Here is an 11865-nt window from a genome sequence, read left to right as displayed (position 1 = left end):
GGGTTATGTTAGCATGCAGCGGCACATCTCTTGCCTGGGGTAAGAGGGAAGACAGTGCGTTCAGTGTTGGTAGCTTGGCAGTAGCAGGCAGCGATGGATGTGTTCTGTACAGCATTAGTACGTTCTGTGTCATGAGTGGCAGGCCTTGAGCTCATTTCCCATTTGGATATGGACAACGAACGCCAATGTTATTTTTATGATTTTTGTTACGTGTGCACGTATAGATGCACACGTACACGCGCGCACAACGCACGCACACACATACACACACTCACACTCTTCTGAGGCAGCTAAAGCTTAACACATGCCAATATGCACTAATGCACAACTACAACGTTCAGAGGGCTCAATCTTGCGCCGCCCTTATCCCTAAACATATTTGCCATTTTTTACTATTTATTTATTTTGAAAAACATTTAAAAATAGTTCAACTAGCCGATCTACATTGTGAGCTTAACTATTTTAAAATGGTTTTTTTTTTATATTTTTTAAAGGTCATTTTTTTAAATAGTAAAGAATGGCAAATTAGTTTAGGGATAAGGGTTAAGGGGTGGCGCAAGATATAGCCCTCAGAAAGTATTGCCTTTCTATCAGAATGTTGAGACTCTCCTACAACCAAGATCTCACAATATCTCCTCCCAACTCTAACAGAATAGAACTAGTACATAAATAGTACATGCTTCATTGAGAGGTGGAGGTGAACAAAACAATGGCAAAGCACAACGTGAGTGTGACAGGGCAACCTAGTATACTGTAGACAGTAGACACTAAAGGACTAGAACATTACAAGAACACACTGCACAGCTGCTTTCAATGATTGACTGTCATCAAGCTGGCTTGGAGGTGTGTCTGTTCAGCAGTCAGTGTAGGTTATGCTAAAACAAAACATACCATAAGGTACATACTGGCTGTACAATAGCTCTGGTCCATAGCCTCCTGCACTTTACTGCCGTTGCATTGAGGCTATGCGACCGTTCTATTTGCTGGCTCGCATGAAACGCGGACCAACCTCTCCTCTGTTACGAAAATAAAAATTACGTTTCACCTACTCACCAATACAAAGGCGGGTTGTGTCATTATAAAGCCTACTTTCCTTAGTGGACGCACTCTGAGCCCCCACCACATAGTATAAAATGTACTTTTTGGCCAGAAAGGGATTTGTTTTCTACCGGAAAAAAATACTTTTAGTTACTCCACTGCGCCCTCTACCGATGTTGCCAAGAGAGAACCTTCATAGAGAAAAGATTCCTCACGTGAAAAAAAACCCCCTTTCTGGCCAAAAAGTACATTTTATACTTGGTGGGGGGGCTCAGAGCAGAGACGAAATGTTTTTATAATCGTCATGGGGCCCGCCCCGTCCCCCCATCGTCACCAGAGCTAGCTGTACAAGTAATTTGCCAGTTTAAATACATATTTTTCAAATAAACTGTTAAGTTGTGAATCATTGATAGCCACCACATCAGCAGCATAGTTAATTAATTATTATTATTAAACAACTCTTCTAGGGCAATCCAATAAAAAGGACAACACGAAACAAAATGATATACTTGTTCTCCATTTCATTGATATCACACATCGATCTTCTTCATCTAACCTAACATAACGAGCTGTTTCATACTTATAAAGTGGCAGTATACCTCCTCTAATCTGAGCACTGAGTGAACTTATTTTCTTTGGAAGAAAATCGTGGGAATGCATTTTTGAATTTGTTCAGGAAATGTGTAAATTGTATAGTTAGTCTAACTCATGGGCCAATGGTTACCGGTAACTGTGTTTGAGTTGATTATGCTAATTACTAATCATTGTGGGTGGGTCTAACTAAGGAAGGTAGGCTAAGGGACAGTTTCCACCCGACAGCCATCAGATTGCATCAGAATACGCTGAGCAAGGCACAGGCACGAGCACACAGACATCAAAGGGGGCTTGAGCCCCTGCCCTTTTACCCGTCTGTAAAAAACTGCCCTCTCCAGTCAATGATTGTATATTTTCTATGGTGAAAGAAATGCAAATGCCCCCCCTTTCTTTCCATGCCATACCCGAAGGCATCAGACTTTTGAACTCTAGTATCCCTGGCAGATAGGACATGAACTGATGACATGAACTCTATGTTCAGTTTTTAAATGTTTTTCTTATTCTATTTATCTGGCTGTGCTTTTTTATGGATTCCTGTAGTTTTTTAGGACTGGTTTATATTCAGAGTATTGTCTTGCACTTGATACATTTATTATTGTATGAGCCTGTGTTGTCTTTTAACTAGGAGAAAGGTAATTTCGTTTTTTTTCTGCTGCTGCAGTTGGAAAGAATGACAAATAAAGCAATCTTGAGCTATTTTCGCAAAGTTTTGCCAAAAGTGCCCTTTTAGGGAATTTCATCCCCTGCCTCTCTAACGGCCGCTGCACGTCCCTGGCAAGGCATGAGTCTTGCTCAGCGGCCTGATGACAGGTGATGTCGTTACTCGTTAGGCTCTCGTTAGGCTCACAAACATGTTAGAATTGTGGTAGAAGTGCTTGTAGTTAGTGCATGTTGCATGCTGCTCCCAGCTGCTTTTCTCTGCTTACAGCTACTGCTGCCAGCTAGCCCCTTGTGTGGGTGAAAAGAGGAGCCATGTTCATACACCAGTTTTAGGTGAAGGTGACCACAGCTATCAGCAAAAATCTAATCACGTCACTGAGCTGCGGTGAACAGCAAACCACCGCTCTCCCCAGCCAGAGCCTCGCTCCGGGCAATGTGATTGGTAGAAGTTGGGTAGGCGGCCCCCTTGTTTTTGCAAGCTCCAAACGTAAAAACAAACTTGCGAAACAAAGCAGTGGGAGATTCCTTTGTTCTGAATGAAATAATAGAGACAGAAAGAGAGAGAGACTATATAGAATAGGAAAGGAATAGAACAGGACCAGAAAGGAATAGAATAGAGGCAGATAGGAAGTAGAGATAAAGCAGAGGTAAAACAATGGACGAATTTGAGGAGTTGTTGGCCATGGAGGTTAGGGGGATATGAGCACAGTGATGATCTATCTACCTCTTCACCTAAATCTGGAGTATGAATAGGCCTTAAGCCTTCTCCTGCTGGTACACAGCCTCTCCACCACCAAGACTCATGCCACACACCAAGGTCCGTGGCCACGCACGGTAACTGCATCCTTGAGGACTCAGGCTAAACTGGAGGGGGATCTCGGAGCAGCAGTGGGCCCCAGAGGTTAGGCGTGCAGGCCCATCGGTGTGTGGATACGCCCTTTGCGTCCTCCAACCACTGCCCCACCTATGGGTCAAATAGTCCTCCCCTCTGCTGCCTTGTGGGTATCCTCTGGATTGGAAAAGGCTAAGGGAGAAAACCCTGACTGAAAACACGGCTTGGACGCCGTTAGGCAGGTCAGTGTGTGTAGCACTGTTCTGGCAACTCCTGCAATCAAACCGACGCCAATGTATTGGTACACCATTCCTTTGGATCACGCCAGCGAGGCAGAGAGGGGGGTCCTGTTGCTTGTTCAACACAGGGTCTCCATACATCTTGCCTTAGTTTAGGCCCTCAGGCTGGGCAGCCAATTAGGTGCAGTCCCGCAACAGCCTGCCTGCTTCATTGCATGAAGCTAAGGGATTCATCCTGACAAGTGGGCTGTAAATTTGTGCACAAAACAAAACAAAGAAAGGAAAGACACCAGCATTACGTCTGGGATGCTGTCACTCCATGCTGAACTCAGTGGCCACGTCTCTGCTGGCTGGGCCATGTCCGACGGATGGATGATGGCCACGTCCTAAAGGACATCCTCTATGTTTAACTATCATCTGACAGGCCTGGGCCATGGCTCAGTGGTCCAGGCACCTTAGCTGGTAATCCAGTCTGGCAGTGTGCCGGACAGTGCTGCGTGTTCGACTCCCGATCCCGACGGCCTTTACTGCATGTCTTCCCCCCCATCTCTCTCCCCATTTCCTGTCAGCCTACTGTCTGTCCATCCATAAAAAATATATAAAATAAAGGCGAAAGCCAAAAAAAAAAGAAATCATCTGACAAGAGACAGATTGGCCCTTGGCCACCCCCAGCTACACTACAAGATCTCAAGACATTTAACTTCACGCTGGAAGATGCAGCAAAAGACCGTCTTCAGTGGCAGCAGGCACTCCACAGCAGGCTGCTCACATTATGAAACCACCCTGGCTTAACACCATAACGCTAATAGGACAAAGAGGGAGCAAAAACAACTGGACACCACCACGCCTTCAACAACCCCGGGACCGATTTACAAATGTGTCATTTGCGGCCGAGTCTGCCTCTCACGTATTGTCTTCTCAGTCACAGCAGAAGCTGCGTCAATAAAGACCTAACTTCCAGGCACAAGATATCTATAGTCTTCCGAGACTGCGGTTGTTTTTTAAATAGTTAAGAGACCCTTTGGTTGTACAGTTTGTAGCAAAGCTTGTAAATTAGTGAAGAGGCCTTTTGGTTTTACTGTTTGTGTTTGTGGCAAAAGCTTTTAAATATCTAAGACCCACACAGAAGAAAAGCCTTTACCTGTACTTTTTGTGGTATATAGTACACAGCGACAGTTTGTAGCAAAGCTTGTAAACAAGTGAAGAGATACCTCTTGGTTGTACCCACACAGAAGAAAAACCTTTACCTGTACTTTTTGTGGTAAAAGCGCTCAAACTTTCTTTCCTTTCCTGCCTTGATCTCCTTCTTGGAGCCTTGACCATCTGGCCAACTGATACAGTTAAATGTCACTTCTATACTCTACTGATTGACTTACCCACCCTCAGAACATTGAGACAGACCTCATATCACCCTGCCTCAACTAGTGACTCATGGAAATGTCCTAAAAGATGCATTAAAGATGGTTTACTTTTGTTATAACTATTACTGCATAACCCATAAAAGGTCAGACAAGCTCAGTATATTTTATTATTTGCTGATGAGCCTGTTCAGATGTGTGTCCTGCTCAGTATCCTGGTGTCAGTATGGATACGGGCACATACGTGTGACAAGTTGACAAAGCTGATTTGCGTGCACTAGCGTGAAGAATGACACGTCGGATTCAGAATTGGTGAACTATGACCCGGCAGTGATAGGCACTAACTGATGGGACAGATTGTGGTGGGTGGGATGTAAGGCAGACGATCCAGAACAAACACATTTTAATTCATGTAAACCTTATATTTGAATGGCCTGAATACTTTGCACTGTTTACCCCATCTGAATCGCGTAGGTGTGCATACTAAATAGCAGAATAATACATTAATATCCAAAATAAATTAGATGTTTTATATTAATTCTTCAGTTTCACATAATCACTATATACAAACGTGGGCTAAACCCCCCCCCCCCCAAAAAAAATAAACACTTTTATTGTCATAAATTGCACCCTTCTATGAATCTGTCATTCATAATATTGATTTAATTCACATGTAGCCTACTTAAACCCGATCTACTAAAACATTTCTCAGACCAGTATTTTGTATTTAATGCATGGCATATTTATAGCACTTTTCCAAGTGCTCAAAGTGCTTTACAATGGTTCATTCATATACATTGGGAGGTGAAGCAGCGAACAGTCGACATCAGCGTCCTCACTTCCCACACACCAATGGTGGCAAGCTCACACCCACCAACTCATTGGAGGCAATGTAGGGTTCAGTGTCTTGCCCAAGGACACTTCGGCATATAGACAGGAGGAGCCAGGATTCGAACCCCCAAGCCACAGATCATTGGGCGACCTGCTCTACCTCCTGATGAGCCACAGCGCACCCAGAGGTGGCGATGGGCAAAGATACATCTGTATTTTATTTTGATAAAAATATATAAATACTGGGTCAATATATTGATCACAATACAATTAGTCGAGTTGTAGCAGGTTCCATTATACAGTTGCTGCTTTAGTTGTCTAGTATGTTGGAACTTTCATTTATTATTTATTTTATGTTATGTCTCTGCTATTTCTCGCCATTACTCAGACTCCCGATCCCGACGGCCTTTATACTGCATGTCTTCCCCCCATCTCTCTCCCCATTTCCCATCAGCCTACTGTCTGTCCCTCCATAACAAATATAAAATAAAGGCGAAAGCCACAAAAAAAAAAGATTAAAAAAAAAAAAAGTGGTGCATGGTCACAATCGCAATTTTTCCAATTCAACATATAGACGGCATTCATTATTTTTAAGGTGTCAGACTCAGTCTTTCAGACAGTTGATGAAGAAGCCTTTTTAGTAAACAGCTGACTAGACCTAACAGACGGAGAGGAAGTGTCCATGTTTTTTCTGGCCTCGCCTAATGTAGCTCACTCTCCACTGCCCAAGTGGACCCATAAACCTGTACTTATGCATGGGAGTAAACTTCACCTTTAATGGTCAGAGACTTGTATACCCTCATGTCTCTGTTTATAGGATCCTTCAACAGCCCGTACGACAAATGAACACAGAAAAGCAGGGTGTGCAATTGCACCAGTGTGTGTGTGTCATCTATATCGTTATCTTGGCAGCCCATGGTTACCTTTGGCCAGGATGTCCTGCAGTGCACCCATCCTCCACATCCTGACTCATCCCAATATACAGTAGGATGGTGAAGGCTTGTGAGGGGGGTGGGAGTGGGAGAGTGTGCGTCTGCCAGGCATCATGCCTTACACATAGCATTTAAAGTGAAGATATCAGTGGGAAAATACCTCTTACTCGTACACTTTTCTCCAAAACTCAGGCGAGTGAAGCAGAGAATGAAGTGAGAACAGAAATATAAGACAGTAGGGGAGAGGAAAATACCTTCTGGGATTCCCGTGGAAGAGTCATTGATATGGAGTGTTATCAGGCAGAATGTGGGATGGTTCGCAACATGAAAACAAACACATAATGTTGAAAGGAGCTGAGACGAGATAGGATCAGACAAGGTGTTGAAGGAGTCCAGGGTGTGACCTCATCTGACCAAAACATAGGTCAAGACGTCCATTTATTTAGAGAGGTGTGCATGGGCAGGCTGTCTGCAATGTATCTTGTGTGTGTTGCTTGGCTTGCTCCACTCTCCACACTTCTTAATCTGCCAGTGACTGAGCTTTTTCTCAAGTTAGGTTACTTTGGCTGTGGGCCCTGGAACATATCACAGCGCCGAGAGGTCACCTCAGAGGGGAGAGCTTTAGCTGGCTGTCAGTCTGGGGGAAAAAACAACCCCACTTACAGAGTATTACAATGGATAAAGCACCAGTGACTCCTTTTTGAAGTTCTCCAAATGGGTTTTGCAAGAAGACTTTAAAAGCATACTGTACCACTGGTATTTTGGCACATTTTGACGTCATGCACTGGTGAACAATACTTTATAATTGCAAAAAGACTAGACATACTTATGTCACTGTGTTGTCAGAGCATAATATTGCATTCACTACAGCGCCTCTGTAACTTTCCAAAATGTAAAGTTTCACAATAGTGAATACCAAATGTGAAAAACTGCTAGCATATTGTAAAATTTACAAACATAGCATTGAAGTGTTTTTCCCACAACTAAAATATTTTCTTCAAGGGAAGTGTTTGCCACTTAGTCTAAAAGAGTGTAAATATAGACTTTAAAAACCCCAACGTTGCCCAGGCCGTAGCGTAACGGTCTGGGCACCGGACTGGTGATCCAGTCGCGGTGTGCCGCGGGTTCGACTCCCGGACCCGACACGGCCTTTACCGCATGTCATCCCCCCATCTCTCTCCCGTTTCCTGTCAGCCTACTATCTGTCCCTTAAAAAATCAATAAAAGGCGTAAGCCGAAAAAAAAAAAAAAAAAAAAAAAAAAAAAAAAAAAAAAACCCAACGTTTCTCCACAGTTCTCTTCACACAACCAAAGCGGATGCTTTGAGCATGTTTGATCTGATCGTGTTGTTGGTTTTGTGGACTTATTCTGTCCACTAATTGCATGACGAGAATAACAATGGCTGGAGGTTTCATAGGCATAGAAGCCAGACAACATTCATATGCCACACCACACAGTACTACCCTGGTCTTAGACTGGCGACATCTGAAAGAACAGAGAAGTGCGTGTTAAACTGGCACTGCAGTGACATGTACTTACTTTCTTTTAAAATTCATTGTGAAGAGTCACAAGGGCAGAAACGCAAGGGAACATTTTCAATATAAAAATGCTGCAAAAGTGCAAATGCATAATGGATCCAGTTTTAAGTTGAATACTGAAGTTGTTTGACTGTGTACATCCTATCTAAACAAGTGTGTGTGTGTGTGTGTGTGTGTGTGTGTGTGTGTGTGTGTGTGTGTGTGTGTGTGTGTGTGTGTGTGTGTGTGTGTGTGTGTGTGTGTGTGTGTGTTTGCGTGCGTGCGTGCGTGCGTGCGTGCGTGTGTGTGTGTAGATGTCTGGCATGTGTTACATGCTGACCTTGGAGGTCATAAGTTAGAGTCAGCAGAATGTAAACATGTCTGAAGGTGTCTGTGAACAGGAGATCAATAACAACATTTAAATTGGTGACACAGAGATAACGACGGATATACCATAGTGTAATGGGTTTTATGCTTATCTCTGACATCTGGAACAAACATGACTGTCCGATACCTTTCCACGGTATTCCCTTCTCCCCAACTCATCTACTACTTCGCTGCTAAAAATCAGAAAAATGCAACAGTGTGCAAGGACCTTTACCCATGTATACGGAACATTCTACAGTAGAATACATCCACGTAACTGAAGAACAGCCATTATACAACAGGTCGTTTCGAGGAAGCAATCTGATTGGTTGATAAAGCCATCTAGCCGTGCTTCAAAATAATGAGCATGATGGAACGCCTAATCAAAACATAGAAATGATCTGCTCTGTTCTCCCAGAGCGCAGCCGACTGGGTTGCTAGGCTAGCTAGTTTGTTGGGACATTTGTGGTCGTAGTAAACGTATGATTTTTTTGCGAATATCTTAGTTTTAAGGTTAACTGTTAATTAACTGTATAATTGCAATATTACACTGCCTTTCGGAACTCGCCCTGCGGGCATGTTCCTGCAACATCACAGGCGTGCATTAATGGCGTTAAAGCACACCCTCTTATTGCTTAATTCTACACTACAGTCATTATCGCTAAGGGTTGTCTAGGTACTCCTTTCCTCCCCTCAGACATGAGCAAGAAAACCTGAGTCCAGACAGTGAGAAGGCGTTGCTGTGGCATGTGCCATGTAGGTGGAGAACTTATGCAGGAGCAGCATAGAATTTAGCACACATAATTGACAGATCCAGCAAATATACTGTAGCGGCACAGACAGACACTCAATCTGACTCACATTTACACACATTTGAACGGACGTGAATGTATACCGCTTTTTACGCAACATTTGGTTTCCATTAAAACTCCTTTTGTTTCTGCCCGTCTACATCAAACGACGGGCGTTTCTTTTCTTTGACTTTTTTTTTCATATAGCTGGATGTTTATTTGTCAAATCGGTACGGCAATTAATGTCAGAGCTTGAAAAGACATTTCTGGTTTTCATTGGTCACAGACCATCATCCTATATGGTTTTTTTTTTTGTGGGGGGGTGGGGGTGGGGGGCGGGGGCGTCATATTGCTTCTGAGCCACTTCAAAGCCCACAGTCAGAGAATGGAGGCTGATAGAAAGTGCCAGAGCATTTCCCTTGCAGCGGCAGCTCATGGTGGTCCTGCCCAAGAGCAGGATGGGACCACTCTGATTCAATTTACTTGTCATTGTTCATATCATGGACCCATTCATGCATACATACAAACATGCATGGCATACAGTGCATGCACGCACGCACGCACACACACATACACACACCACACACACACACACACACACACACACACACACACACACACACACACACACACACACACACACACACACACACACACACACACACACACACACACACACACAGTACTGTATATTCATACACTAATTTCCTTAATTCACAATTTCCGTAATTGTTTGGTTGGAATCAGTTTCACATTCCTCTTACAACACATGGAAGGCCAAATGCCACTTACCATAATTCCCACATTGATCTGAACTTCACAGGAGATTATTCAAATTCAATTGCCTAATTTTCCATTATCACACAAAGTGTCCTTTGTGTCCAAACGTTTCTTGCATAAGATAATGTGTGTCTCGTTAATAAAACGGCACTGTGTAGACAGGCTACACAATTGTAAGCCAATAAATGAAACCCTTAAAAAAAAGAGACATTCTCAGGGTGATCACTCCGGGATGTGTTCCTATAAACCCAGCCAAACCATTGTTTCCTATGGTACAGCACGTCTGCTGTGCGCTCCTTTCTTGCACCTCGAAGTGCATCTTTAGACTCAAATATTGTTAATGTCTACTTTTCTCCACAAGCCGTGGAGTCATAGCCTGGGTAAACCCACTCCCCCTGCTGGACAACATTTCATTCTGCCAGGAGGGGTGAGTCTGGCTAAATGGTAATACAAAGTCCTTAAGATTGTATCAGCTTTGGTACGAGCCAATCCGCGACCGAGCTCAGGGCTCTGTGATTGACAGCGCACGTTGGCCAATCAGGAACGATTTGAGCAGTTGATGACGTGTGAACTCCTCGACTCATTCACAACAACAAACATGGGAATGAGGAAGTAGGAACGGAACGCGTTTAGATGACGCCTCTTGTTTTGATATACGCTGATTGGCTGAAGGGGTTGTCCGTCAACGCTACTCTCCCGCCCCACGGCTAAACAGCCACACAGGCGATTATGCCAGACTCACCCCTCCTGGCAGAATGAAATGTTGTCCAGCAGGGGGAGTGGGTTTACCCAGGCTAGTGGAGTCACACTGTTCCCTATAGCTGTTTTGATGCTAAAGTTGTGGTACTGCAGGTCGGATGGGGCAATAAAAGGGCTGGCAGATGAAAGTTTGATATTAGAATCAAGACTCAATGTCTGGTTGAATCCATTCTGCCCCGTAATTCTTTATTTGATCACCTGGCTGTTTTGCCCGATGCGCTTTTTAGCAAGGCGTTTTGTTTAAGCATGTGCGCTGCCGCCTGTAGTTAGAGTACACGTCTCTTGTTGAGGATCATACCCTTTAGTCTCTTGATGCTGTATCCAGATGTTTAGTCTACAGTTGTGGCTGCTTTTATGCTACGTCTAGCTCTGTTATGTGTTGCAGTGTCCTAAAATGGAGTGGACATAAGTAATCCTATTCAAGACATGGATGGAAGATTTTCACCTGCCTGTTTTTTCACTCCAACCCCTCTCTGTGCTCCTCATGTCCTCGACCCTAAACTCACCTACATAAATACACACATGTCACTGGGCCAGGCAGGCATGATGGATGACAATGCACCGTGGGACAAATGGACATCCACATGTCACTTTGGCAGAGTGACACGTGGAAGTGTCCATTTGTCCATTTTGTCCACGAATGCATACTGTAGTGTAGAGGCTGACCTATAAAATCACTTCCGCAAGTATACCTTCAGACAACACTCACACACAGACACACAACACACAGACATAAGCATAAACACATGCGTCTTCTATATGCATACACATGTGCACACACACAGGCATACACGCACACACCTGTAGAATGGGACTGGCGCTATACCAGTATGATGGATGAGGACACGACTGAGGCCGTGACGGTCACTTCCACATATCACCCCAGAGGCTTGACCCATTCCTCCTCCTCCTCACCGGCTGTGACAGCGGAGCACGGGAGCTGCATGCATGGCTCCTGGCTTTCCCATTACTGGCACCAGAACCAGGGAATCTGTCCTGGGAGCCGGATCATAGGAAGGGATCAGAGCCAAGATGGTGGCCGCGCAGTGTGGCTTCCATTATACTGTAGGAGGCTGTGATAAAAGTGGCTGGGTGAGGTGTCTTGATTTCTGCCTGTGCTTTGATTTAGCAAAGAGCGCAGGGAAACGGTATGCACTGGCTCATGCTA

Source organism: Protomyctophum parallelum, assembly GCF_964188405.1.
Source record: "Protomyctophum parallelum genome assembly, chromosome: 4".
NCBI lineage: Eukaryota > Metazoa > Chordata > Actinopteri > Myctophiformes > Myctophidae > Protomyctophum > Protomyctophum parallelum.
The sequence above is the reverse complement of the archived record's forward strand: the minus strand, read 5'-3'. Positions refer to the sequence as shown.